The sequence below is a fragment of the Coregonus clupeaformis genome, unplaced genomic scaffold (assembly GCF_020615455.1).
Source record: "Coregonus clupeaformis isolate EN_2021a unplaced genomic scaffold, ASM2061545v1 scaf0363, whole genome shotgun sequence".
NCBI classification, from domain to species: Eukaryota; Metazoa; Chordata; class Actinopteri; order Salmoniformes; family Salmonidae; genus Coregonus; species Coregonus clupeaformis.
The window spans coordinates 375,961-401,372 of record NW_025533818.1 but is presented as its reverse complement, the minus strand read 5'-3'; the positions used below and the strand labels follow the sequence as shown (position 1 = coordinate 401,372).

General features: G+C 42.8%; 1 pseudogene; it reads right to left on the bottom strand.

Annotated features, from left to right (window-relative positions):
- Positions 1–84: 84 nt before the first annotated feature.
- Positions 85–23,716, bottom strand: LOC123484574 (annotated as a pseudogene).
- Between the last annotated feature and the right edge of the window lie 1,696 nt (positions 23,717–25,412).

Sequence of the window (25,412 nt, the reverse complement as noted above, 5' to 3'; positions counted from 1 at the left end):
AATCATTTCTGGGTTACATTACTGTGATTGTTTTCAATTAAAAATGGTCAAAAATAAACAAAAAAGGAATGACTTTCCAAACAGTTTGTTTTTCCTACTATTGTATTTTGACATTTGCAAAAGGCAAACTGACAGCCGCGACCAACCAGAGACATATAATCCATAGATGGTGGTTCCCATTCAAGTCAGGACTGGCATCCATTGCTAGTGTACACATGAGTTTAACAGTCAAATTGTCAGGGTTAGAGGTCACAAAACCCTTCTATTGAATATATGTCTATGGCCACAAATGCAACATGCTGTTCCACAGATAGAATAAGGAGCGATAAGCACACCAGTCAGCCTTTAACGATAAGTAATCAGATAAAGACAGCACTTCTAAAAACCTATTTCACACCATAGTCTGCTGAATTTGTAGATCACCTTTCTTTCATTTTGATTTCGTCACAAATGAAAATGTGGCACTGACTCGCCCATAGATTGATGTTTCAGCATTGTCTCAATGAAGAGTTCGGCGTTCGACTAGCCATGTGCGACGTGCAAGCCTGCTAGAGTTAGCGGCAGGGGGACGAGCAATACCCACCGTCGTCGTACGGATGAAGCCTGAGCTGGAATGTAAAGCTAACTGAAGCTGGTTAGCTTTAGAAAACCCTGAGTAGCTTGCTTTGTAGTATACCACTCAGATGTTATGAACCTAATCCTGATTTACAGTCACCTTTGACCCTACGGTACACACCATCTATGACATCCCCTTATGGTCAGTCATGTCTGGTTCAGTTAAGCATGGTCCTATTTAGCTGTAAAACAGTGTGTGTTTTAATGTGTTTAGTAATGGGTAACAGTGTTGATTAATTTAACATTATACCCTCATATGTCTGTGAAGAATGATTTGAAATGACTAACAAGTTTTACATTCAACAGAGATGGTGTGATGGGGATCACATCTCCAACAGTGCCATCTAGTGGGAAGAAAGGAGAAATGTCATCAATTAATTAGCAGTGCCACTGTCAGAGGAGAAGGCACTTGTGACATGACCTGAAAAGGCAGTATTTTCCTCTAAAAAGCCTCATTCTGTGACCTCTATCTCTCCCTCCAGACAGATGTAAAGTAGATAGGCCATCCATGTAGACCAGAGAGTAGCAGAGAGCACCTGTGGAGAGAAACAGCAGGTTATCAATAGAATAGATCAGAGACCAGAGAAACTGTCATCCTGAAGCATGGAGAGCAGGTCCCTGGGAGAGGTATCATCATATCGCCCTCCACCAACCACTGGATGTGAGTCTATGAGCGTGTACTCAGAGTATTGTCCACATCCTGCCTTTTTATTCTCATCTTGTGACTAAATAGATCTTTGTCCTAATTTTCTTTCTTTTGAGTTTTCATCCTGTTTTCCTCCTTTGTGGATGTTTTTACATGGATCAGTAATTTAGACTTTTGAGTGAAGCTTTTGCCGCAACCATCACAGCTAAATGGTTTATCTTCTGTGAGTCAGTTTATGCTTCCTTAGGGTCCCCTTCTGACTGAAGCTTTTCCCACAGTCATCACAGCTAAATGGTTTCTCTCCTGTGTGAGTCAGTTTATGCTTCCTTAGGGTCCCCTTCTGACTGAAGCTTTTCCCACAGTCATCACAAATAAATGGTTTCTCTCCTGTGTGAGTCAGTTTATGCTTCCTAAGGTTCCCTTTCAAATTGAAGCTTTTCCCACAGTCACCACAGATAAATAGTTTTTCTCCTGTGTGAGTCCGTATATGCCTACTTAGGTCCCCCTTCTGTAAAAAAGCTTTTCCCACATTCTCCACAGATAAATGGTTTCTCTCCTGCGTGAGTCAGTTTATGCTTCCTTAGGGTCCACTTCTGATTGAAGCTCTTCCCACAGTCACCACAACTAAATGGTTTCTCTCCTGTGCGAATCATCATGTGCTTGGACAGATCCCCTTTGAGTTTGAAGGTCTTGTCACAAACAGGGCTGGTGCAGGGTTTCCCACTGTGACGGAGTCGGACATGGGCCTTTTGTTTACAGGTGGAGTGGTAGCTTTTTTGGCAGAAGCAGCCAAAGAGAGTCACATGCCTCTGCAGGTCCGTTTTCAGAGCAAACATTTCACCACAGTCACGGCAGCTGTGAGTTTTTCTAGACATGGTGCTGGGTTTGAAACAGTGTTCCACCATTGATGGGTTTGGATCCAATGATGGGCTTAGATCCAATGACAGACTGGGATCCAATGGTGGGCTGCTGTCAAGTCCTACTGGGTCGCTGCTTCCGGCTAGGTTTTGGCTGGAGGCATTGTTTTGATTATCTGGAGGGTGACAGGGAATGTAGAGACCCTTAAGGTGGGTCACAGTAACAAAAGGTGTGAGATCCACTTGTTTAGGGTCCCTCTCTCTGTTCTCCACAGTCTGGGTTTGGGGAAGAGTCAAGGACTGAAGTGGGTCCTCCTGATCACATTCACTTTTCACACAGGAAGGAGTGAATTTGAACTCTATGATATCAGTCTCCAGCCCTTGAAGCTGCTCTTCTTCCTGAGTGGTCCTCAGTTCCTCTTGTTCCTCTTGTTCCTCTTTAATCTGTGGAAGCTCTGGGTTCTCCTGCCCCAGACTGGGGCTCCACTCCTGCTCACAGTGCTGCTGATCAGGGAGAACCTCCTCTTCAGAGACAGCGAGAGAGAGCTGCAGGGAGTCTGGAGGAAAGGAGAGAGGAGCAGAGGTTATCTATACAGCTTTAAGACATCAGGATTGGTGTCAATTCGAAGTTAAAACTAGAATCCTTAGTTGCTACATAAATGTTTTGATTATAAATAAATCATTCTTAAAATAACATAACGTATAAATGCCTCATGAGCTTAGTTCAACTGTCGTTTGCAAACAATGTAAATATAGCCTCAAAACATGGTTTTAAACTATAATGTTGATATCATGGATGGTCAGTCCTTGCATCCATAGCTCTGTCTATGTATTTGAGAGTGGTTCCATTTCTCCAGGCTCATCCCTCACCTTTTTACCAAAACAGAGGCAGGGTGCCTGTTTTATTATTGTTTCAATTAAGGCCTCTAGCTTTAAGTAAGTAGATTCATTAAGTAAATACATTCCAATTCAATAATTGAACTACTAGAATCTACTTTCAAGTACTTATCAATAAACTGAAGATAAGCCATTTACTTCAAAAGTGTATTTTTTAATTTATAAATAAATTAAAATAACTTCCTGGTTTTCGTGACAATGTTTGTATCCATGTATCGTCATTCTTTTTCCCAACGCATGTACAGTATTAGCAAAGATGGTTTGGTATGAAGATATGTAGAAACTGCTTCTCCAATAGAAATCCCCGATCACGTTTTTAGGCGATGTCATGGCGACATTAGCTAGCTAAGCTCATGCGCAGAAACACGTAATCGGGTCTAACCAGGGCTGCGTTCAGTACATAAAAACGTAATAGAACGTTAAATTGAACAAAAACAGCGCTGTATTGAGCAACCAGTTCAAAAACAGAGATGGGTTGGGGTGTGGGTTCAAAATGCACCGCTGCAATATAGTTTATGTCAACAACAATCTAAGCAAAAACCATCTGTTTTGCCCCATAGGTGCGCATGCGTTGGTTTGTTGCTAAACAACCCGTCTATACAGTTAATGATGGGGGTTTGTTTCTCTGGCCCGGTTTACCCCGGTAGAAGGAGTTTGAACCGGGTGAAAAGTGATTGCATTCATTTTGGAACGGGGCTGCCTCTAGGGTGTAAACCAGGTGCCCGCTCTTGTCGAAGGCGGCGCAAAACAAAAGTGACGTAATTAAGCACGTGGAGTGATGAGTAGGATTATGTGTTTCACATGCAAAAGTGATTGCTTTATCTGTCTTCCCAATGAAAACTAGTTTGACATTTTAATTTATGGAAAAGAGATGCTGTACAATTCTGGACGATATACCATGCTGCGTTATTGACAAAATGACCAAGCAGTGCAGATTACTGTTTGATTTATCGCCAGATAATAGTGCTCCCTCATTGGGTCTAATGGTCGTGTCACGCCGAACTGTGCTTGTGCATACCGTCAACTCCATATGAAGTAGTTTTTGACGAAAATCTAAAAGTGCCAGTGTCACGATCTTGTAGTAATGACATCTTCAGCTACTTAAAACATTGGTTTGAATCTATACTGAACAAAAATATAAGTGTTGGTCCAATATTTCATCAACGGAAATAAAATAACCCATAACAGTTTTCATACGCACAAAATGCTTATTTCTCTCAAATGTTGTGCACAACTTTGTTTACATCCCTGTTAGTGAGCATTTCTTCTTTGCCAAGATAATCCATCCACCTGACAGGTGTGGTATATCACCAGTAGCAACCCGTCATTCAGGGCAGTTTTGAGCCCCACATTTTTAGGAAAATAAACTTAGAAATTGTTGCATGTTGCATTTATATTTTTGTTCAGTATAGGTTGTGCCTTTAGAAATCAAGGACATTTACAACTGAATAATTTCTCACTTCTCTCTTGGACTTCTCTAACCTGGCCTGGTCTGCGGTTTCCACTAGTTACCACAACCACAGTCAAAATTGGGTATATCGTAAAAAATATATATGTAAACTAAAATCTGCTTAATTTAAGGTTAGGAATAAGGTTAGCAGTGTGGTTAAGGTCAGGTTTAAAATCCCATTTTAAGAAGATAAATTGTAATTCAAAATTGTAGAAATAGGCAGGGTTTATGACTTTGTGGCTGTGGTAACTAGTGATTAACCCTGGGGCCTCGTTTATAAATGTAGCTGACACACAAAATCTACCCCAAAACATGTGTGCCAGTTTTCAAGCAAAAGTAGGCATTTATAAAAACTTAACTTGACACGATAATATGCTTATCCTCCCGCAAACTTTAGAACATGCATATGCACAGTTTCGAGTGGTTTAAGTATTGAATTGCAATTAAGGCAAAAGTAGCAACCTTGTGCAGCACTATTTTCAGCAGCAGCACACCACTGCTGGCTTGCCTCTGAAGCTAAGCAGGGTTGGTCCTGGATGGGAAACCAGATGCTGCTGGAAGTGGTGTTGGAGGGCCAGTAAGAGGCACTGTTTCCTCTGGTCAAAACATTTTTATATCCCAGGGCAGTGATTGAGGACATTGCCCTGTGTAGGGTGCAGTCTTTCAGATAGGATGTTAAACGGGTGTCCTGACTCTCTGTGGTCACTAAAGATCTCATGGCACTCAATCTGGCCACCTAATCATCACCAGCTTCCAATTTGTTCATTCATCTCCTCTTCTTTGTAACTATTCCCAAGGTTGTTGCTGTAAATGAGAATGGTGTTCTCAGTCAAAGAAATATGACACTCTTTTTCAAACAATTTTATAAGATTTGCTGAATACATTTGTCACCTTTTCTGACTGTGATGGTTTCATACTCACGAAGTAGCCTTATAGGCCTACAAAAGTCCCATCACTCATTTAATTGGAACCACTTTACAGTTGTAAATAGATAAACTATTTGAAGTATTTTGCTCTATGTGATCCAGAGCGCATTAACCATTGAACAGAAGGGTCACGTTATTTTGTCTCAAATAAACAATATTTAAATGTATAAACATTTTCATAACCATTGCTGAATAAATTCCTCACCACCTTTTCTGGCCATGATGGGTTCATATTCCCGAAGTAGCTTTAGCCTACAGCAAATTACCACGCGCATCTCATTTATATTGGGCCTAATAGATTGGCTATTATTTTATGTATCCAAAGGGGAGCGCGGTTTATAATATATAGAAGAAGTTAACAGATTAACAGAGAGTTCATATTTTGCTTTGAAGTGTGTAGGTTATAGGGCCTTCCACTGTAACTAGGCATAGGCCTATTGTATAGATTCACATTTTTCGAGTAGACATCGGCTAGACAATGTTTCAGAATTCGCGGGCAGTGCAGAATATTTCGGTTGGGGAAAAAGTCAACACAAATCATCAGGCTATTGATTTCAAACAATCTGTTTACAGGTCCACAACAATTTGCAATTGTTTTTTTTCTTTCAGAAACGGTCAAATATAACAAATATCACTGTAAACGTTTTAAACATTCTGCCAACACATCTGATCAAGTTCGCCGTTGCTATATTTTCCTTTATAAACGGCCTTGGCATAATTCCAATACTTCCTTCCAAGATGGCGTAGCAGTGCGGTCGCTTTTATTCATTGTTCTTGTGTAAATATCCCGTTTCTTGTTTTTTTGTGTCTATTTTGTATATATTTCTCAATTTTTACTTTTCATTCTTTAACTAAATATACTTTCCTGCAACCCGCCTCACCCAACGTGGAAAGGATTCTATTATTTCTTTATAACTTTCATCAAGAACCGTAAGCTGAAACTGAATGGCTACTTGCTATTAGTCACCGTTAGCGTCTTCACCACTGTCCGTGGCCTACACTATCCACCAGCCAGCTCTAGCTCTAGCCTGGACAATTCGTCGGCCAGTCTGCACAGCGTGCTATCGACCCAGCGTGCTATCGACCCAGAGCTTATTGGACTTTCTGCCGGAATCACTGGACCCTAGCGCCGGATCATCGCAACCAGCTAGCTAGCTGCAACCTGTTGTTGGCTGATTACCATTGCCCTATAGCAAGCACCAGTTAGCCTTGAGCTAGCCTCAGGCCCATCTCCCGGCTATCTACCTCTCTGTCAACCGGACGGGACCTCCTAGTGTTGACACTGAGCCCCGCCGATCCAACACGACTGGTTTGCCGATGAAATAGTCTGATGTGGTTTCAACAGGCTTCCCGTTGCGACGACCACGAAGATCCATCTGCCAGCCCCGGCCCGCTAGCACACGCAAACTACAACTGTGCTCCCTGCTAGCTGTGCTGAAGCACCAATTTGAACTGCTCTCGGACTCACATATTGCTGTTCACTGGACCTTATGATCACTCAGCTGCACAACTGATGCCTGCTGGACTGTTCCTTTACACGGTACCCTGTCCTGTTTATTCTGTTCAGCCTTAGCCCAAACGTTATCGCTATTTCCAGTTGTTGTCTTAGCTCTCTCTAATAACACCTGTGACTGCTTTATGCCTCTCTTCCATGTCAATTATGCCTTGCCTATTGCTGTTTGGGTTAGTTCTTATTATACAATTTCACTGTAGAACCCCTAGTCCCTCTCAAATTGCCTCAAATAGTTCCTTTGTTCCACCCCCCATACACGCCGAGACCGGCTCAATCGGTGCCTCCAGTGACGCTATCTCTTTCATTGTTACCCAACGCTTAGGGTTACCTGAACTGTACTCATATCCTTCCATATCCTTTTCTGTACATAATGCCCTGAATCTTTTCTACAACGCCCGGAGAACTGCCCCCCTTTATTCTATGTACCCAACGCACTAGAAGACCAGTTCTTAAAGCCTTTAGTCGTATCCTTATTCTAGTCCTCCTCTGTTCCTCTGGTGATGTAGAGGCTAACCCAGGCCCTGCAGCCCCCAGTATCACTCCTACTCCCCAGGAGCTATCATTTGTTGACTTCTGTAACCGTAAAAGTCTTGGTTTTCTGCACGTAAATATCAGAAGCCTCCTTCCTAAGTTTGAGTTATTCACTGCGTTAGCACACTCCGCCAACCCTGATGTTCTAGCAGTGTCTGAATCCTGGCTTAGGAAGGCCACCAAAAATTCTGAAATTTCCATCCCCAACTATAACATTTTCCGTCTAGATAGAACTGCCAAAGGGGGTGGAGTTGCAATCTATTGTAGAGAGAGCCTGCAGAGCTCTATCATACTATCCAGGTCTGTGCCCAAACAGTTTGAGCTTCTACTTCTAAAAATCCACCTTTCCAGAAATACATCTCTCACTGTTGCCGCTTGCTACATTTACATTTACATTTTAGTCATTTAGCAGACGCTCTTATCCAGAGCGACTTACAGGAGCAATTAGGGTTAAGTGCCTTGCTCAAGGGCACATTTACGTCTTGCTACAGACCCCCCTCAGCCCCCAGCTGTGCCCTGGACACCATATGTGAATTGATTGCCCCCCCATCTATCCTCAGAGTTCGTACTGCTTGGTGACCTAAATTGGGATATGCTTAACACCCCGGCCATCCTACAATCTAAACTAGATGCTCTCAATCTCACACAAATTATCAACGAACCTACCAGGTACAACCCTAAATCCGTAAACATGTGTACCCTCATAGATATCATCCTGACTAACTTACCCTCTAAATACACCTCCGCTGTCTTCAACCAGGATCTCAGCGATCACTGCCTTATTGCCTGCGTCCGTAACGGGTCCGCGGTCAAACGACCACCCCTCATCACTGTCAAACGCTCCCAAAAACACTTCAGCGAGCAGGCCTTCCTAATTTACCTGGCCCAGGTATCCTGGATGGATATAGATCTCATTCCGTCAGTAGAGGATGCCTGGTTGTTCTTTAAAAGTAATTTCCTCTCAATCTTAAATAAACATGCCCCATTCAAAAAATACAGAACTAAGAACAGATATAGCCCCTGGTTCTCCTCAGACTTGACTGCCCTTGACCAGCACAAAAACATCCTGTGGCGTACTGCATTAGCATCAAATAGCCCCCGCGATATGCAACTTTTCAGGGAAGTTAGGAACCAATATACACAAGCAGTTAGGAAAGCAAAGGCTAACTTTTTCAAACAGACATTTGCATCCTGTAGAACTAACTCCAAAAAAGTTTTGGGACACTGTAAAGTCCATGGAAAATAAGAGCACTTCCTCCCAGCTGCCCACTGCACTGAGGCTAGGAAACACTATCACCACCGATAAATCTACAATAATCGAGAATTTCAACAAGCATTTTGCTACGGCTGGCCATGCTTTCCACCTGGCTACCACTACCCCGGCCACCAGCTCTGCACCCTCCGCTGCAACTTGCCCATGCCCCCCCGCTTCTCCTTCACACAAATCCAGACAGCTGATGTTCTGAAAGAGCTGCAAAATCTGGACCCCTACAAATCATCTGGGCTAGACAATCTGGACCCTTTCTTTCCTAAAACTAGCCGCCGAAATTGTCGCAACCCCTATTACTAGCCTGTTCAACCTCTCTTTCGTAACGTCTGAGATCCCCAGAGATTGGAAAGCTGCCGCGGTCATCCCCCTCTTCAAAGGGGGTGACACTCTAGATCCAAACTGTTACAGACCCATATCCATCCTGCCCTTCAAAAGTTTTTGAAAGCCTAGTCAACAAACAGATCACCGACCATTTCGAATCCCACCGTACCTTCTCCGCTATGCAATCCGGTTTCCGAGCTGGTCATGGGTACACTTCAGCCACGCTCAAGGTCCTAAACGATATTATAACCGCGATCGATAATAGACAGTACTGTGCAGCCGTTTTCATTGACCTGGCCAAGGCTTTCGACTCTGTCAACCACCGCATTCTTATTGGCAGACTAAATAGCCTTGGTTTCTCAAATGACTGCCTCGCCTGGTTCACCAACTACTTCTCAGATAGAGTTCAATGTGTCAAATCGGAGGGCCTGTTGTCTGGACCTATGGCAGTCTCTATGGGGGTGCCACAGGGTTCAATTCTTGGGCCGACTCTTTTCTCTGTGTATATCAATGACGTCGCTCTTGCTGCTGGTGACTCTCAGATCCACCTCTACGCAGACGACACCATTTTGTATACATCTGGCCCTTCATTGGACACTGTGTTAACAAACCTCCAAACGAGCTTCAATGCCATACAACACTCCTTCAGTAGCCTCCAACTGCTCTTAAACACTAGTAAAACTAAATGCATGCTCTTCAACCGAACGCTGCTTGCACCCGCCCACCCGACTAGAATCACTACTCTCGACGGGTCTGACCTAGAGTATGTGGACAACTACAACTATCTAGGTGTCTGGTTAGACTGTAAACTCTCCTTCCAGACTCACATTAAGAATCTCCAATCCAAAGTTAAATCTAGAATCGGTTTCCTATTTCGCAACAAAGCCTCCTTCACTCATGCTGCCAAACATGCCCTCGTAAAACTGACTATCCTACCGATCCTTGACTTCGGCGATGTCATTTACAAAATAGCCTCCAACACTCTACTCAGCAAATTGGATGTAGTCTATCACAGTGCCATCCGTTTTGTCTCCAAAGCCCCATATAATACCCACCACTGTGACCTGTACGCTCTTGTTGGCTGGTCCTCACTACATATTCGTCGCCAAACCCACTGGCTCCAGGCCATCTATAAATCACTGCTAGGCAAATCCCCGCCTTATCTTAGCTCATTGGTCACCATAGCAACACCCACCCGTAGTCTGCGCTCCAGCAGGTATATCTCACTGGTCATCCCCAAAGCCAACACCTCCTTTGGCCGCAATTCCTTCCAGTTCTCTGCTGCCAATGATTGGAACAAATTACAAAAATCTCTGAAGCTGGAGACACTTATCTCCCTCACTAACTTTAAGCATCAGTTGTCAGAGCACCTTACCGATCACTGCACCTGTACACAGCCCATCTGAAATTAGCCCACCCAACTACCTCATCCCTATATTGTTATTTATTTTGCTCATTTGTACCCCAGTATCTCTATTTGCACATCATCTCTTGCACATCTATCATTCCAGTGTTAATACTAATTGTGTAATTATTTTGCACTATAGCCTATTTATTGCCTTACCTCCATAACTTGCTACATTTGCACACACTGTATATATATGTATTTCTGTTGTATTTTTGACTTTGTTTTGTTTTACCCCATATGTAACTCTGTGTTGTTGTTTTTATCGCACTGCTTTGCTTTATCTTGGCCAGGTCGCAGTTGTAAATGAGAACTTGTTCTCAACTGGTTTACCTGGTTAAATAAAAAAATTAAAAAAATAAAAACTTCCAAAGTATACAGCAAACGTGCGTGTTATAAAACGGTGACTGATGTGCGTTTTTCAGGCGGGGTTTTAATGCTCGTTCACGCCTAATTTATAATGGGAAACAAGCGTACGCCAAGTTTATACATCTTAATATTTGTGTAATTGCGCAATCTTTTCAGAAATGACTCAAGCAGATATTCAATGTGTCCTGTTAACGTTAGCGACAGTTATAAATGAGGCACCTGGTCTGCCGAGTCTGCTTCGCAAACGTCCCCGGAAGTCTCGCGATGTTGGGCCTTTGGGTTTAGAAACTGGTAATAGTTAATAAAACATATTGAAATGGTGATCACTGAAAGACTAAACAGTTTATTTATTGAGCAGAACTGTTAGTTATCTACATTTCAGTAGATCTACACACGAACCTTTGTTACATTGTTGTATAATCGGTGTGATCCGCAGCAGTCTCCGTAGCCGATCATTCTCCTCCTGGTAGTCCACTACCGTTTGCTCAACTGCCCCAAAAATCTCCACAGCAGCCGCTGTTAAACGCTCATTTAAAAACACACGAAACAACTGTAGTTTAGACATATTTCAGTGGACTGAGAGTTGGGTATTCAACTTGTATTGCTTCATCCACGAGGAAAGAACGGTGGTCACAAACAAAACAAACACGCTCCCAGTTTTACTTCCTTCTTCAGTGGAGTTTATCTGCGGTTGGCATCCAACGTTATGGTGCATTACCGCCACCTAACGCACTGGAGTGTGGGCCACAGACAGAGAAACTAAATCCTACCTGCCAACCCCGTTTCTCTTTAAAAAAGATAACAACATATTTGAGACAATATCTAATGACGCTCTACTCAATATACTCTTTAAACTAATTTCCTGCATCCCCTTCTCCCTCATACTAAATCTCATCCTCTCTCTTTCCCTCTGATACTGCAGCAATACATGCTCCACAGTCTCTATTTCCTGACAATAATCACACTTTCCTGATGGATGCTTTCCTATCACGTTTAATGTCTTATTCAACTGGCTGTGTCCCACCCTTAATCTTGTAAAAATAGCCTCCTCTCTTCTGCCCTTCCTGCCGTCCTCCCCGACTTTCCTCTGCACTTTAAATAAATGCCTTCCCTTATTTTTTATATTCCACTGCTCCTGCCATCTCTGCACCATCACTGTATGTATCAGTCTTTTTGCCTCTGCCTTGCTCATTGACACTTCAACATCAACATCCCCACTACTAAGTGCTTGTTTAGCCTGTTCATCTACCGCCTCGTTCCCCTCGACCCCCACATGTGCTGGAACCCAAGTAAATCTTATCTGAATACCCATCTGTTTAATCCTGCCATGGGTTTGTAGCACCTCATAAAGCAGGTCTTCTCTGCGACGTGAGCTAAAGGACTGGAGACTCATTAACACTGCACATGAATCAGAGCAAATAACTACTCTGTCTGGCTTAACTTCCTCCACCCACTGCAAGGCCAACAGTATGGCCATCAGCTCCACCGTATATACAGCCAGATGATCTGTAATACGTTTCCTGACTTCCACCCCACATTCCTGCACTACAAATGCTGACCCAGTACGTCCTGTCCTTGGATCTTTTGAACCATCTGTGTAAATGACCACAAAGTCCTGATACACAGTTTCCAGACGTCTCTTAAAGAAATCAGCTGGATCAACACCCTCCCTATCTTTCTGTAGTCTCTCCAACACTTCTAGATCAACTACTGGAGACGGGAGTAGCCATGGTGGATTTACAGGAATAACTACCGTTGGACTAAACTCCCTTCCATACAGTCCCATCTCCTTCGCCTGGGTATTACCCACCCACCCAAAGCTTGTGTTCGATCTTCGCTCATGTTCCCAGCATGCCTGTAAAATCCCTTTCGCAGGCTGAGACACCCCATGTCCCTGTAGGTTGACCCAGTAATGAATAGCCAGCTGCTGTCTCCTAATCTGTAACGGCGTATCCCCCATCTCCACCTGTAATGCAGCCACTGGGGACGTCCGAAACACCCCACTACATATTCTGAGTCCTTGCCCCTGTATGACATCTAGCCTTTCCAGTGAGGTCCGGGCTGCCGAACCATATGCTATACTTCCATAGTCTATTACAGATTGGATCAATGCAACATACAGTGAGGGAAAAAAAGTATTTGATCCCCTGCTGATTTTGTATGTTTGCCCACTGACAAAGACATGATCAGTCTATAATTTTTATGGTAGGTTTATTTGAACAGTGAGAGACAGAATAACAACAACAAAAATCCAGAAAAACGCATGTCAAAAATGTTATAAATTGATTTGCATTTTAATGAGGGAAATAAGTATTCGACTCCTCTGCAAAACATGACTTTAGTACTTGGTGGCAAAACCCTTGTTGGCAATCACAGAGGTCAGACGTTTCTTGTAGTTGGCCACCAGGTTTGCACACATCTCAGGAGGGATTTTGTCCCACTCCTCTTTGCAGATCTTCTCCAAGTCATTAAGGTTTCGAGGCTGACGTTTGGCAACTCAAACCTTCAGTTCCCTCCACAGATTTTCTATGGGATTAAGGTCTGGAGACTGGCTTTAATGTGCTTCTTCTTGAGCCACTCCTTTGTTGCCTTGGCCGTGTGTTTTGGGTCATTGTCATGCTGGAATACCCATCCACGACCCATTTTCAATGCACTGGCTGAGGGAAGGAGGTTCTCACCCAATATTTGACGGTACATGGCCCGTCCATTGTCCCTTTGATGCGGTGAAGTTGTTCTGTCCCCTTAGCAGAAAAACACCCCCAAAGCATAATGTTTCCACCTCCATGTTTGACGGTGGGGATGGTGTTCTTGGGGTCATAGGCAGCATTCCTCCTCCTCCAAACACGGCGAGTTGAGTTGATGCCAAAGAGCTCCATTTTGGTCTCATCTGACCACAACACTTTCACCCAGTTCTCCTCTGAATCATTCAGATGCTCATTGGCAAACTTCAGACGGGCCTGTATATGTGCTTTCTTGAGCGGGCGCTGCAGGATTTCAGTCCTTCACGGCGTAGTGTGTTACCAATTATTTTTTTGGTTACTATGGTCCCAGCTGCCTTGAGATCATTGACATGATCCTCCCGTGTAGTTCTGGGCTGATTCCTCACCGTTCTCATGATCATTGCAACTCCACGAGGTGAGATCTTGCATGGAGCCCCAGGCCGAGGGAGATTGACAGTTATTTTGTGTTTCTTCCATTTGCGAATAATCGCACCAACTGTTGTCACCTTCTCACCAAGCTTTTTGGCGATGGTCTTGTAGCCCATTCCAGCCTTGTGTAGGTCTACAATCTTGTCCCTGACATCCTTGGAGAGCTCTTTGGTCTTGGCCATTGTGGAGAGTTTGGAATCTGATTGATTGATTGTTTCTGTGGACAGGTGTCTTTTATACAGGTAACAACTGAGATTAGGAGCACTCCCTTTAAGAGTTACCTGTATAAAAGACACCTGGGAGCCAGAAATCTTTCTGATTGAGAGGGGGTCAAATACTTATTTCTCTCATTAAAATGCAAATCAATTTATAACATGTTTTTGTTGTTATTCTGTCTCTTACTGTTCAAATAAACCTACCATTAAAATTATAGACTGATCATTTCTTTGTCAGTGGGCAAATGTACAAAATCAGCAGGGGATCAAATACTTTTTTCCCTCACTGTACATACTCTTCAATGAGGAATGCCCAGCCCCCCACCCCTTCCCCGTCAGACAGCGCATCACATTTAGCACCTTCTTACACTTTCCCACCACTCTCTCAATGTGTTCTGCCCAGGTCAGTCTAGTATCAAAGTATACCCCAAGGAACCTGAAGGCCCCCACCCTCTCCAAGTTTCTCCCATATAACCTCAAGCATACCTAATCTCCCACCTTCCTCCTGGTAAAGAACACTGTTTGAGTTTTCTCTACAGAGAACCTGAATCCCCACATTAATGCCCACCGCTCTACCTCATCAATTGCTTCCTGTACCTTCCTGACTATGTATGGCACATATCTTCCCCTCTTCCATAAGGCCTCATCATCTGCAAATAACAACCTCCCTATATCTGGCTGTACCTGAGAGTAAACATCATTGATCATGATTGAGAACAACAGAGGACTAATCACGCTCCCCTGTGGTGTACCATTATCCACCAAGTAGCTGCCTGATAAAGACTTCCCCACCCTCACCTGGATAGACCTTCCAAACAGGAAATCCTTTATCCAGTTGTACATTCTTCTTCCTACCCCCATAATATCAAGCTTGATTAACAACCCCTCCTTCCACATTGTTGCATCCTAAGATGCTGGGTTCTTTTACTGATGACTCCGAAGCGTACTTATAATAACCAGAACTGATTTATTTCATGTTCACCTTAACACATTCCAATCAACTACTCTCTACAGTGTCTTCAGCCCAACTCTCCTTTACATCATTGAACATTTACCGCCCTTGCATCTCGTAATCCAATCACTTCAATGCAAGAACGGAAACCCCTTTGTCATTTGTTTATTAAAATAACTCAACTTCTGCATACAAATCCCATTGGCTATTTGCAACCATTTAAAATCTAAACTCATTAACACATATTACATTTCTCAATACACCACACACATCATATCATACGCCTTCTCCACATCAAAAAGACAGCTACAACAGTCTCCTTGTTCACCTGAGCCTTCCTGGCCTCTGCTTCTAAGCAGAGCACTGGATCCATAGTTCCCCTACCCTTCCTGAACCAACTCTGATGTGGCGTTACTAGCCCTCTGCTCTCCAGGAAGTAAGTTAGCCTCTCCATAATCATATGTTCCATAATATTACATACATGTGATGTTAAAGCTATTGGCCGATAGCTTGTTGGCTTCGTTGGATCCTTCCCGGGCTTCCAGATTGGTACCACTACTGCCTCCTTCCAACTGCCTGGTAGTTTCCCCTCCTCCCACACTCTGTTGTACAACACCAATACCTTATCCAGTGCCTCATCACTAAGATGTGCCAACATACCAGAGCACACCTCATCTTTCCCAGGTGAAGATAACCCACCCTTACCTATTGCTCTTTTCACCTCTGCCCTGGTAAATGGTGCACTCAACACATCAATTACATCCTCCCTCCTTTCCAGCACTTCAGGATGCTCCTCTCTCGTGATCCCTCTCCCCCTCGTCTGACAGATTTGCGGAGCTATGCACTTGGACAAATGCTTTGGCCATCATCTCTGCTTTCTCCTCATCTGTTACTGCCACATCCTCCCCACTCGTCAACACTGGATAATCCCACTCCCTTCTGATCCCACTCATCCTCTTAATCATCCCCCACACTTCTCCCACAGGTGTCGCCCTTCCAATGGTGTCACAGAACCGATGCCAACATGACCGCTTTGCCTGACGGATAGTTCTCCTCACCATGGCCTGGGCCTGCTTATACTGAATCAGATGTTGGAAGTTATGCGTCCTTTTCAGTACTCTAAATGCCCTGTTCCTAATCCTCACCATTGCCCCACATTCCTCGGTCCACCATGGGACTGCTTTCCTCCTCCCTGAACTCTTAGGTATAGCCTCAGTAGCTGCTCCCACTAAAGCTGTTCTTACCCAGTTATTCATACTATCTACATCCCTTCTCATATCCAACCGAGCCATCACCTGCTCACTCAGCTCCTGAAACTGATCCCACTTTGCCCTTCCAAACACCCACCTGCCTACTCCATCCACTAACACCTCCTCCTCCCTCCGCCCTACTGTGCATACTATGGGGTAATGTTCACTCCCTACTGTTGACTCCTCCCATACCTCCCACTCACATATTCCTGCCATCGCACTAGATACCAGAGTGCGGTCCAAGGCAGACTCTTTCCCTGTGGCTACATCAATCCTGGTCCCTCGGCCATCATTCAGGCACACCAGAGCTTTCTTTTCTATCAAATGTTCCATCACTTGGCCATTTCCATCCATCTGTTTCCCACCCTAAAGCGTGTTGTGGGCGTTAAAATCCCCACACCACATTACCTTACTTCTTTCCTGGCCCTCCACCCTCTCCAGCACTTCCTGGTCCAATATCTGACACGGATTATAGTAGTTCACTACCACTAGCACCCCTCCTCTCATCCACACCTCCACCACCACATACTCCTGTTCAATACCTTTGCCTATCATCTTGTAGGGAATTCCTTGCTTTATGAAGGTGCACCCCCCCCCCCCTATATCTCGGTCCCTACGCACCACTACATATCCCTGTATGATAAACTCCACATTCGGTTTGAGACATGCTTCCTGCACACAAATCACATCAGGCTTAGCTGGCATATCAACAATGAACTGCTTGAACTCCTGCCCATTAGCCAACAGGCTTCGAGCATTCCACTGTAGTCCTACCACTATAACTAAGATCCAGTAATACATGACTCCACCCTCGTCGAATTGAGGTCATCTCCAACCTCTTCCCATGTCAACCCTGTCATACTCAAATGTCTCCCAGGAGCTTTCACTATTAGTTTAATCCTCTCCGTTTTAGAGTCGACTTTATCAGTGCTATTGATAGCTCCTGCTATGAACGTCACCAGCTTTCTCTTTTCTATGTATACCATATCGCTGCCCACCTGCCCCGTAATCACGGTCTAGATGCTCCTACACATCTCTCCCTTGAACCTGTATCTCCCCTGGCAGTTTTACTTCCGCATAGTATTTTTCTGTTTTTATGAACGGGTGGCGATTCCATGTGGGTGGGGTTTTTACTACATGCTACAGACCAATGATCATGGAAATGGATAACTACATGTGGGGAAACACGAAACAGTTATATTAAGTAATAGGGTGATCTTGAATGATCATATATTATTGCATGAACTGAATTGAAAGACCTGCAACGGCTTGGGACTGATGGGACAGCGTGAACTAAACCGGAGAATGCAGTTATCAAGAGCAATTATAATGACATGCTGTTGAAATGGGGCTGAAAAGAACACTAATGCGCTTAAAACAGAGTTTGCGCGTGTACAAAATGCACTTCTCAGAAGTCGACTCTATATATTTACTTGAGCAGCATTAGGTCAAAATGGATGATGAATACTCTTGGACAAATGGAAATATATATTTTCTGGACATCATACATGTTTTATGTCTCCGTTTGATCAAACTTTACTTATATATATACGTTTTTTTTATTAATCTATAATTTATCTGAAACCCACAGCTGGGTTGACTGGTTGTATAAAGAATAGCTCTGTTGCCATAAAGGGACAGGCGTGTGTGTGTGTGCATTCATCCATGGCCCACTCAGCATTCAGTTGTATCCTCTCCTGTTTCTCCCGCTCTCTCGCTCTCTACTACATCTCCAAGTATCCCTGTCGAGTGAAAAGGACGTCAGTGTTCTGGTAACAGTATAACTTCCTCCACTGTCCCTTTCCCCATACTGGGCTCGAACCATTGATCCTCTGCTCGCAAACACACGTGACTGCCCTCCTTGACTGTTTGAGCTATAGAAAAAGACTAAGCTAGCTATGGAGTGAGTTTACGGTACATTTTTAACTCTGTTACACTCACCCTTTCTAAACTCGCTACACACAGGGAGGGATAGAGATTAGAAATACAATTCACATTCTCACGTTGTTGTAGCCTACTGAAAGGATCCTTGTTAGTGTAATAGATCCACTTCACTGGCCAGCTAGCCGATCTCCTTTTGCTGTAGTAGGATGTCATGCAGACACCTCTTAAGCAGAGGGACACTGAGGAGCAAACATGGGTTTAGTTTGATCTATTCAACATTCATTAGTCTAGAAGTCTGTATGTATAGAATGAAAATATGTCCTCCTTTGGGGAGCATTTAAGCAGATATATCATCTACACCTCTTTCTATTGTAGTAGATCAATGCATACAGTTAAAGTCCCACTCCTCCACATTGTGGTTAATCTGGATAACACACACCTGTTTACTTTGATACTCCTGGTGTTGTGAACCTAATCCTGATTTACAGTCACCTCTGACCCCACAGTACACAACATCTATTCTATGACATCCCCTTATGGTCAGTCCAGTCCAAGACAGGTCAGTCATGTCTGGTTCAGTTTAGCATGGTCCTGTGTAGCTGTAATACAGTGTGTGTGTGTGTTGTTTAAATGTGTTTAGTAATGGTTACATCTGCATTGCTTGCTGTTTGGGGTTTTAGGCTGGGTTTCTGTATAGCACTTTGTGACATCTACTGATGTAAAAAGGGCTTTATGAATAAAATGTGATTAACTAACACAGTGTTTAGTAAATGGGTAACTAACACAGTGTTTAAAACAGAGACACTGATGGGGATCACATCTCCAACAGTGCCATCTAGTGGCGAGAAAGGATAAGTGTCAGCACTGAGTTAATTAGCAGTACCACTGTCAGAGGAGAAGGCACTTGTGACATGACCTGAAAAGGCAGTATTGAGTGTTGAGACTAGAAACCTCATTCTGTGACCTCTATCTCTCCCTCCAGACAGATGTAAAGTAGATAGGCCATCCATGTAGACCAGAGAGTAGCAGAGAGCACCTGTGGAGAGAAACAGCAGGTTATCAATAGAATAGATCTGAGACCAGAGAAACTGTCATCCTGAAGCATGGAGAGCAGGTCCCTGGGAGAGGTATCATCTTATCGTCCTCCACCAACCACTGGATGTGAGTCTATGAGCGTGTACTCAGAGTATTGTCCACATCCTGCCTTTTTATTCTCATCTTGTGACTAAATAGATCTTTGTCCTAATTTTCTTTCTTTCAGTTTCCATCCTGTTTTCCTCCTTTGTGGATGTTTTTCACATGGATCAGTAAGTTAGAATTTTGAGTGAAGCTTTTCCCGCAATCATCACAGCTAAATGGTTTAGGCTCATCTCTTGTGTGAGTCAGTTTATGGTTCTTTAGGGACCCCTTCCGATTGAAGCTTTTCCCACAGTCATCACAGCTAAATGATTTCTCCCCTGTGTGAATCCTCATGTGGTTGGACAGATATCCTTTGAGTTTGAAGGTCTTGCCACAAACAAGGCAGGTGCAGAGTTTCCCACCGTGACAGAGGCGGACATGGGCCATCACTTTACAGGTGGAGTTGTAGCGTTTTCTGCAGAAGCGGCATTCACTGGGTCTCTTCTTAAAGAGAGTCACATGCCTCTGCAGGTAAGCTTTCAGAGCAAACATTTCACAACAGTCACCGCAGTGGTGAGTTTTTCTAAGCGTGGTGCTGGGTTTGGAACAGTGTTCCCCCTTTGAGCTGTGGCTGGAGGCATTGTTTTGATTACCTGGAGGGTCACAGGGAATGTAGAGGCCCTTCAGGTGGGTCACAGTAACAAAAGGTGTGAGATCCACTTGTTTAGGGTCCCTCTCTCTGTTCTCCACAGTCTGGGTTTGGGGAAGTTTTTTGTTTTGTTTTTATATTTAGCAGACGCTCTTATCCAGAGTGACTTACAGGAGCAATTAGGGTTAAGTGCCTTGCTCAAGGGCACATCGACAGATTTTTCACTTAGTCGGCTTGGGGATTAGAACCAGGGACCTTTCGGTTACTGGCACAACGCTCTTAACCACTAAGCTACCTGCCGCCCAGGTAGTGGGTCCTCCTGATCACATTCACTTTCCACACAGGAAGGAGTGAATTTGATATCAGCCTCCAGCCCTCCTGAGTGGTCCTGAGTTCCTCCTCTTTAATCTGTGTGAGCTCTGGGTTCTCCTGCCCCAGACTGGGGCTCCACTCCTGCTGCTCAGGGAGAACCTCCTCTTCAGAGACAACGAGAGAGAGCTGCAGGGATTCTGGAGGAAAGGAGCAGAGGTTATCTATACAGCCTTTAGACGGTCGTCACTAGCTGGCACAGCCACAAAGTCATAAACCCTGCCTATTTCTAAAATGTATCTTCTTAAAGCAGAACTGAACTCAATAACCAATTTCTCTTGTTGAAAACAGCATGTGACATCGATATAATTCAGAAACATTTATTCCAGAGCCAAAATGGTAGGTACATTTTGGTCATAAAGTATCTTCCAAAACTGAATTGTGAGATTTGAGTACAAGAGTTTGTCATGACCTAGTTGAGGGTTGGGTTTAGATTTCAACAATACCCTTTGAGTCATGTTAGGGACAACTGTAGTATTTTAGCTAACCCTTCCCCTAACCTTAACCCAAATCACCTAACCTGCTACCTAAATTCTGCTAACCTTTGTCATTAGTTCTCCTAACCACCAATGTAAATTCTCCCCATAATTCTCCTTTGTTGTTATGATGCAACAAGCAACCTGGTCTCAGAGAAAGACGTATAATAATATAGCTCCTCAAATAGAGATATGTTAGGTCATCCAATTCATATGCTATTGTATGACCAGGTAAGACATATGATACTATAGCTTCAATAATTTGTATGATTTTGTACGACAGTTACGACATTCATAATGTAACCTAATGTAATATATCATACTAAACGTATAGAATGTTTACATACTAAATCCTACAAATTGTTCTGATATCAGGCTGCATGACACCGGCGCTTCGAGTCTTGCATAGCATTTTCAAAGCAGTCTGATCCGATACAAAAGTACTGCTGATGCTTGTATAACATTTAAATCACCCCGTGATCAAAGACGTCGAAGCTTTGTTTGACCACATGCTTTTTCGAAACGTGTTTTACAAAATTGGAGAGTACACAGATTTTTTAAAAATGTTACAGCAATTGAACAGCAGCTCAGCAGGTAGGGTTTGGAAGACTGACAATAAGACAGGGTCGAATCGCGGCAAAGCACAATATTTGGATTTATTTTTATGTGAAACCACACTATCTGCACATTGTTGTTCTAATAATTAATTTAATTTAGTAGGCTATATGATAAGCTTGACACACGCAACCTCCTAAATAATGGCATGGATTCAGTTTTAGAAAAAAAAAGAATTAAATAAAGTCATATCCAAGCTGAATCAATATCTGCAAGATCTTATGATAGGATTCTACATAACAGAACCAAAGACAGAGTAGTAAAACGTTACAGTAAGACAAAAAACAATTTTCTCTCGTGGCCAAGACTCAACACCGTGCCACTAGGCAAAATACACAGGTAGGCTATGCTACAGTTTGATATCACCATCTGCTCTAAACTTCAATGTACATCATTCAAAACAACAAGAAGATCTAAACGTATATCCCCATGAAACTGATTAAGATCAAATTAGGGCCGGGAAGATACCAATGCTAACATGATAGCCTCTTCTCTTTAAATAAATATGGCATCGTAACCAACATCGGAGAAGGCGTGTTTGCAGAGGGGCGTGGTTTATATAGCTAAATAGCTACTCTACTGGTGGCAAAATTTGACTGTAGGGTGTCAAATATAGTTAAAAGTTGACCCTATTCATCTATGGCAAAGATACTTATATGTTAACCCTTTCATCAGTGTTAGCTAGTTCCTGGCTAGTTAGGTCTTCAGCCAGCATGGAACAAAATGGGGGGAAAAGTATTTTCAAAACTCAGACGAAGTTGTCAAGTCAACTCATCTGCTAGTGCTGCTGTGAACTGCATCACAACAGACATGCCAAACGGGAGATGTATATATATATTTTTTTAAAGGATATCATTGATGCAATTTTAATATTTTAGTTGATTTGGGTATCACCAAATTTGCTTGAGATCTTTTTCCTTCAACACTGCATCCAAGTTCCTTGACATGTATTTTCAAACTTCCTGGTAGTTAGCCATGAGAGAAAAATTACTTTTCAGAATGACAGTAAAGGAAACGTTAAACAAACCAACCGCACTTCCCCCTGGCCAGCTGGCTCATGACATCAGATCATGAAAATAAAATGTTAATACCTAATGAATTTATTTCAATTACCTGATATGCTTATATCAACTGTAACTCAGTAAAATCTTATAAATTGTTGCGTCTATATTTTTGTTCAGTGTAGCTATCAGTAGATCTACATACAAACCTATTCTACATAGTTTGATCTCCGGTGTGATCCGCAGCAACCTCCGTAGTCGATCATTCTCCTCGTGGTACTCCGCTACCGTTTCTTCAACTGCCCCGAAAATCTCCACAGCAGCCGCGGTTAAACGCTCATTTAAAAACACACGAAACGACTGCAGTTTAGACATGTTTCAGTAGACTGAGAGTTGGGTATTCAGCTTGTATGGCTTCGTCCACGACGAAAAAACTGTGGTCACAATCAAAACAAACCCGCTCTCAGTTTTACTTCCGTAATGTTTTGTTCTGTTTTAATAATAATGGGAATAGATACAGTAGCTCAGCGATTCTTGAAAGACGGGACAAACTCTACTTTTTTCCACAATTATTTTTCTTAATATTAACAACATTCGAAATATACAGTTTGATAGATCAAATAACCTCCTAATTCTAAAAATGTTTCATAAAATGCATCTAACTGGATTTATGCCAACTCCATCAGACATCATAAAAGGCATTTCATTTTTACATTTATTGTCCAACAAATTGTTTCATTCTAACATTAGATTATTCAAATATGTAATAGCGATATTTTATATCGCTATATCTGGGATGGGCATTTTTCCTCAGTTGCTTCACGACTCTAAAACCTAATCAAAATAAACATATTTGAACCAAATGTAATATCCTGTCAGGTAGATGGAGTTGACAGTTTATGGTTGTGACCATGGTGATTTCAATATTGTTTATTTAAGTCTATTAAAAGTTTAGAACTTAACAGACCATGACTGGTCTTGTTGCAGTACATGTAATGAGGAAATGAAGAAGGGGTCCTTGCTCATTCTTGATTAATTGATTATTTTAGACAAATCTGTCGGAGTTGACCAAATCTCCAGACACCTTTTTTTGGGAATCCCAGTATTGAGAGAAATATTATTTAAATTCAGAGAGGGTTATTGCAAGGAACTACATTTGATACTTTTTCAGTTAATATACAGTGGGGGAAAAAAGGATTTAGTCAGCCACCAATTGTGCAAGTTCTCCCACTTAAAAAAATGAGAGAGGCCTGTAATTTTCATCATAGGTACACGTCAACTATGACAGACAAAATGAGAAAATTTTTTACTCCAGAAAAACACATTGTAGGATTTTTTAATGAATTTACTTGCAAATTATGGTGGAAAATAAGTATTTGGTCAATAACAAAAGTTTCTCAATACTTTGTTATATACCCTTTGTTGGCAATGACACAGGTCAAACGTTTTCTGTAAGTCTTCACAAGGTTTTCACACACTGTTGCTGGTATTTTGGCCCATTCCTCCACGCAGATCTCCTCTAGAGCAGTGATGTTTTGGGGCTGTCGCTGGGCAACACAGACTTTCAACTCCCTCCAAAGATTTCTATGGAGTTGAGATCTGGAGACTGGCTAGGCCACTCCAGGACCTTGAAATGCTTCTTACGAAGCCACTCTTTCGTTGCCCGGGCGGTGTGTTTGGGATCATTGTCATGCTGAAAGACCCAGCCACGTTTCATCTTCAATGCCCTTGCTGATGGAAGGAGGTTTTCACTCAAAACCTCATGATACATGGCCCCATTCATTCTTTCCTTTACACGGATCAGTCGTCCTGGTCCCTTTGCAGAAAAACAGCCCCAAAGCATGAAGTTTCCACCCCCATGCTTCACAGTAGGTATGGTGTTCTTTGGATGCAACTCAGCATTCTTTGTCCTCCAAACACGACGAGTTGAGTTTTTACCAAAAAAGTTCTATTTTGGTTTCATCTGACCATATGACATTCTCCCAATCCTCTTCTGGATCATCCAAATGCACTCTAGCAAACTTCAGACGGGCCTGGACATGTACTGGCTTAAGCAGGGGGACACGTCTGGCACTGCAGGATTTGAGTCCCTGGCGGCGTAGTGTGTTACTGATGGTAGGCTTTGTTACTTTGGTCCCAGCTCTCTGCAGGTCATTCACTAGGTCCCGCCGTGTGGTTCTGGGATTTTTGCTCACCGTTCTTGTGATCATTTTGACCCCACGGGGTGAGATCTTGCGTGGAGCCCCAGATCGAGGGAGATTATCAGTGGTCTTGTATGTCTTCCATTTCCTAATAATTGCTCCCACAGTTGATTTCTTCAAACCAAGCTGCTTACCTATTGCATATTCAGTCTTCCCAGCCTGGTGCAGGTCTACAATTTTGTTTCTGGTGTCCTTTGACAGCTCTTTGGTCTTGGCCATAGTGGAGTTTGGAGTGTGACTGTTTGAGGTTGTGGACAGGTTGTTTTTATACTGATAACAAGTTCAAACAGGTGCCATTAATACAGGTAACGAGTGGAGGACAGAGGAGCCTCTTAAAGAAGAAGTTACAGGTCTGTGAGAACCAGAAATCTTGCTTGTTTGTAGGTAACCAAATACTTATTTTCCACCATAATTTGCAAATAAATTCATAAAAAATCCTACAATGTGATTTTCAGGATTTTTTTCTCTCAATTTGTCTGTCATAGTTGACGTGTACCTATGATGAAAATTACAGGCCTCTCTCATCTTTTTAAGTGGGAGAACTTGCACAATTGGTGGCTGACTAAATACTTTTTTCCCCCACTGTATGTATGTATTTTTTTTTTTTTTTTTTTATATATATATATATGTATATATTTGAGAGAAAAAAACATATGGGGGATTGGAAGTGATGCAGACAATTACATTGATGGAAGTTAAAATCAATCTACAATATTAAAGCTGATCTACCCC